The following is a 6000-nucleotide window of genomic DNA, read 5'->3' as shown; positions in this document are numbered from 1 at the left end:
TTTTAATAATTGCGAGGTCTTGATCTATAGTGGTGAAATGATGTCCTGTTTCTTTCATATGGGAACTCATACCTGAGAATTTGATGTGTTTGATGGCATTAAAATGTTCCAAGTACCTAGTTTGAAAGCTTCGGCCTGTTTGACCAATGTAAGAGGCTCCACATTGTGTGCATGCGAGTCTGCATATGCCTGAACCTGTGTAAAAGTTGTTGTTTGAATTGATTGTGTTGTGACTGAAGAATAATTTTAGGTTGGTGTTGGATGTTCTAAAGGTTATGCAAGTGTTTTGGTTTTTTATGGGGTTTGAAATTTGGTAAATGTTTGGATTGTTGTATGTGAAAGTAATAAACTTATTCTTTTTGGGTTTGTCAGGGATGAGTTTTGTTGTTAATTTGAGTTCGATTTTGTTGATTAAATTGTTACTTGTTTCTAGTTTATACCCATTATTTTTTGCTAAGTTTTTATATAATTGAGTTCTGTTTTTAGGTGATAGATGGATTTTAAAGACTCTGTAAATTAAGCTGTAAAAGGTAGCTACAGTAGTTTATGAGATTTTGGTGTAATGAAGTATTTTGTATTGTTGTTGAGGTGTGAGTATGTTTTCTATAAATTTGGAAGTCAAAGTTATCATTATTACATGTTACTGTAATGTCTAAGAAATTTAAGGATCCGTTGATTTCGTCTTCTTTGGTAAATTTTATATTTTGGTCTAAGTTGTTTAAAAAATTTAAAGTATCAGTACTGTTATTGAGTTCTTTATCAATAATTACGAATGTGTCATGTACATATCGAAGCCACAAGTTAAGGCCTTTTATATTAATAGAAATTTTATTATGTTCTAAAGAATCTAAATAGATGTCGGCTAAGATGCCGCATAAGGGATCTCCCATGGCTAGGTCATCTTGATGGTAGATTTTACCATTAAAAGTAAAGTAGTTGTTTTTTAGAACAGATTTTAGGAGTCTTAAGAATTCTTCTAATTCGAGTTTACTAAGTTTACTGTGTTTAGTCAGGTTGTTTTTGATAATGTTAACAGTTTTCGTTGACTGGTACGTTAGAATACATGTTAGTAATATCGAAGGAGCACATAGTGTGGTTGGGTAGTAAGATGAAATCTTTTAAAATATTACAGAAATCAACAGAATTTTTTGTTGGGGATTTATTGTTAAAAATGTAATGTTTTTTGAGAAAGTTGTGGATATATTTTGAGGTTTTATATGTTGAACTATTTCTGCAATTGATGATTGGACGTATAAGTATATCCTTCTTATGTAATTTAGGTAAAGCTCTTGGTGTGGGAGTATAAGGGTTCATAAAGATTAGTTTTTGCTGTTCTTGTTCATTTAGTAAAAATGAAGAGGTCTTTAATAATGTTTTTAAATTTCGTTGGATTCTTATTGTGGGTCTTTATTAACTATTGTGTAAGTTTCGTTTGTGAAAAATCTTCAGTTTTTCTAATATAGTCTTTTTATTTAATAAAACAGTGGTTTCCCCTTTGTCAGCTTTAGTTATTATTATATTATCTTTTATTTTTTTATGCTACAATTTGATTTTTATACCATCAACCCTTTACAGAACACCTTCTAGCGAAATTAACTGAGTCCTTATTAAACTTTATAATTTTTGATGTTTACTGTCACACTTTCCCTCGATCCCGCATCGTAATTCAAGAGGAAGACTAATTTTTCTCCTCACAAAAGATAGACTATAGACTAGTTCTAACTTATATTTGAATTCCACTTGATACTGATGATATCGTTTCTCTTCATATTGTTCTAAGAATTGAACTCATTTCCTGTTACCCGCCACGGCCAATAACATAAACTTAGCACACCGCTTCGACCCTCTCCTCCATTAATCTCACATCATCCATAACACTAGTAACTTAAATATCAGTCATTTCAACGCTGCCATAGCAACTATTTAATACTATTACAATTGAAAATAAAAGCAATTACACACAACATTTCTCCCCGAATCTTCTTTACGTCAACCAATTTCAACGTTAATAAAGAGGTAAGTGGTTTTACACACTTTGATTTCTCTTTAATCTCTCATTTCATCCAAATTCATTCTTTAACACGTAAATCTCCTATTGTTACAGATTTCAATCCAAACTTCCCTTACGACTCTACACAAGAGACTACAGCCGTTCCTTCCTGCTAACATTTAACACAGCAACTTACCTTCAAGCACTCTTTTTCTCTCATGCTTCTAGAAAACTACAGTTTTATCACTTCACATTTATTATAAACCCCACTTGATGTGATTATTATAGTGACATTCAATCTGTTTAAGATCCAAAAGTTTCTTCTAGTGTATAAACTCACGACTACTTGTATTTTAAACTTCATTAAGGCCTCTTTTCAAGAATTTCTTAACTACATTAACGAAAGTGTATAATTTTACGAATATTTGTATTTTAGACTTTATTAAGGCCCGATATTAAGAATTTCATAACTATTGTCAACCATTTCGCACATTTCCAACACTTCCTTCACATTCATATGTAAGTTAATTACAATCAGGTACCTGATTAATCAACTTTCAGTTTGAGATTAAGGCTGAAGATGACCATAATTAAAGGGCGAAACATGTCCCTATAATTTTATTTAATTCATTATCTTTCTTATGTATTGAACAGGTGGAATAAATAAACTTGAATACTCATTTGACTTCATTGTACATTTCAATACGAACCTAAATATGAGAATTATAACATGTCCTTAGGACATACCGTCTATCGTAAGCCTACCCACACATATCGCTATCTTCATGCAGATTCTCATCACCATCCAGCACAAAAACAAGGCATCCTCACGACACTCGCCAAGAGGGCGAGACGAATTTGTGAGCCATCACATATCCAGATGGAGATGGACACGCTCAAAGTCGCGTTTAAGGGTAATGGTTACAGCGATTTGCAAATTCATAGAGCCCTGCATCCCAGAGAAACGACCAAGCAAATCTCACAGAAGGAAGAAGTGAAGGGAACTACCTACTTGCCTTACATTCACAGCACCACAGATCGAATTGCCAAGGTCCTCCGCAAACACAATATAAAAACCGTGTTTGGCACCGCCACTAAAATTGCTCACAGTCTGAGTAAAACCAAGGACAAATCGTCCCCACTTTTACATCCTGGGATATACGAAATTCCCTGTAGTGCGGCAAGGTATACATCGGCCAAACATGCCGGTCCATTGGTACCCGTATCAAGAAACATGAACGTAATATTCGTCTCAACCAACCTGACAAATCGGCAATAGATGAGCACGCTCTATCGTCGGGTCATGATGTCATGTTCCAAGATACTCGAGCTCTTACCCACACTAAACACTACAAGTCCAGGATTATACGGGAAGCTGTGGAAACACGTAGAAATCCTAACAATTTCAACAGGGACACCGGCTATCAATTAAGTAATACCTGGTTGCCAGCCATTAAGAATTAACGTAGGTAGTTCCCTTCCCTATTGTTATTTCGTCTCGGTGTTTTTTTTCCAAATTCGTACGTTCCTCGTCGCCAGATGTTTCATTCCAGGCTTATGTCTATGTCTTACACATGTCGTATGTTACGCAAACACGTTATGTGAACCGCTTAGTCTGATTGTGATAGTTCGGTCAGCTTCCGCTTCGAACGCTAGCGTTGTGCCACGTTCTGGGGACCATCCGGTGGTGAATGAACGTACCATTTCCATTTCTACTTCTGTTGTAACGTTCCAAATTCAAACGTGTCATTGTTTAAGAAGCCTTTCTCGTGGACAGTCGAGATTTCTTCTGAGGACGCAGAGCACAGTTTTCTGCAAAACGTTAAGAATTTCACCTCATTTTCTTGACACGGCACAAGCACAAAAGCCTATACAATATCATGGCTACTGTTGATCTTGATTTGAGTCTTCCTTCTGATATAAAAGAAAACCATGTATCGGGTTAATATTCAATGAATACTGACAGGAGTACGAAGCCTTTAAAATGATGCCAAAACAATCTCCATACGGCTCTCTTTACAGTCTATAGAGCTACTTACCAGTTCTTTGACTTTCCATATGACTGTCATTGATATTTACCTGATTTTTAATTGTATCTGAAAAAAAGGTATAGATCCTAAATTTGGCATCACAACAAACAAATTTTGGTGTAAGAGCAACCATAAGAAAGATACATAAGAGTTTTATTCTTTAAGCCCCTTCTGAAACACCCCCACTGGAGAAATGTTTGGACAACTTATAGTTAAGACTGTACTCGACCTTTTTTTGAGATTGCAGTAGAAGTTTCATTAAAATACACCCATCAGTTTCCCTGAGGTAACGGACACAGAGAAAAATTACTGTAGCAGAAAGAGATATAGAACAAAAATTAGCTGTGAGCTATTTTTGTGTAAAACCAACTGTATGAGAGATACATCTAGTATTACCCTTTAGGGACCTTTGGAAGCAGCCCCTCCTCGTGAAAATTTTGGACAACTGAAAGCTAAGATCCTACTCGACCTGTGTAATACTAAGTTTTAATAAAACCCACCCATCCATTTTCTCCTGATGTTGTAACAGACAGAAACAAATATTAAACTGAACTCTACATAGGTCATTTCAATGATACCTGTATTCTTGTCAGAATACAATATTAACGGACAATGTTCCGGTTAAAAGCAATGCTATCATATGAAATGCTCAATCAAATGAAAAACGGCATGCTTCACTCACTTTTCACGAACAGTCCTATGCTGCCGTTTTAACAGCCTGAAGTTCCAGAGCTGGAATGATCAGGCTGCAGACAGCTGTGAACACTCCTATGCCATATTCCGTTAAGTGTGAACATTGCTCATTTCAATCAGCACCTCAAAATAGGGATCGAATAGCTGAATACTATTATGAACCAGAGTGTTACTTACGTACCAGTAGTTATCAGAAATTGTATGAATCAGAGGAATGGCATGCTAAAAAAATTTAAAAATTGTTAGTCCCAAGGTACTTCCTGCCAATAATCAGGCAGGCTGTTTTACTCGGGATGCAGCAGTATTCCCATCTCATATCATAGAAAAGAAAAGAACAGATCCACTTGATCAATACTAGTCTATTATAATCTATATATATATAAAGTAACTTGTCCTGACTGACTGACTGATTCATCATCGCCGAGCCAAAACTACTTGACATAAAGAAATGAAATTTTGAGGATACATTCATAATAAAATGTAGGTGCTCGCTAAGAGAGGATTTTTGGATATTCCGTCTCTAAGGGGGTGAAAAAGGGGGTGAAATTTTAAAATGAGTGTATCTATATCTCAACACTTTAAAGGTTTACAGATGTAAAAATTGGTATTTAGAATCTCCTTTAAAAATAAGGAAACACGTATTTTTTTGTTTCCGGAAAATTCCAACGGGAGGGGTGAAAAAGGGTGAAATATTGGTTGAATGCCTTTAATGAGGATACCGGTACTTATATCTCAGAAACTGAACATATTACAGACCTGAAAATTGGTACTTTTGATCTCTTTTAAAAATAAAGAAACACGTATTTTTTCATTTTTGGAAAATCCAATTAATGGGAGGGTGAAATGGGGGGTGAATTTTAAAATTAGTGTATCTATATCTCAAAACTTTGAAAGTTTACAGATGTAAAAATTGGTATTTAGAATCTTCATTGAAAATAAAGAAACACGTATTTTTTTGTTTTCCGAAAATCGCAATAGGCAGGGTGAAAAGGGGTGCAAAATTGTTTGAGTGAATTTAATGAGGATACTTATATCTCAGAAAATGAAGATATTACAGACCTAAAAATTGGTGTCTGGGAGCACCTTTAAAAATAAAGAAACGTGTATCTTTTTATTTTCGGAAAATCCAATTAATGGGGGTGAAAGGGGGGGTGAAGTTTTAAAATGAGTGTATCTATATCTCAAAACTTTTAAAGTGTATAGATGTAAAAATTGGTCTTTAGCATATCCTTTAAAAATAAGGAAACACGTATTATTTTGTTTTCGGAAAATCCCAATAGGAAGGGT

The sequence above is a fragment of the Anabrus simplex genome, chromosome 2, assembly GCF_040414725.1.
Source record: "Anabrus simplex isolate iqAnaSimp1 chromosome 2, ASM4041472v1, whole genome shotgun sequence".
In the NCBI taxonomy this organism is placed as follows: domain Eukaryota; kingdom Metazoa; phylum Arthropoda; class Insecta; order Orthoptera; family Tettigoniidae; genus Anabrus; species Anabrus simplex.
This window is presented reverse-complemented; position numbering follows the sequence as displayed.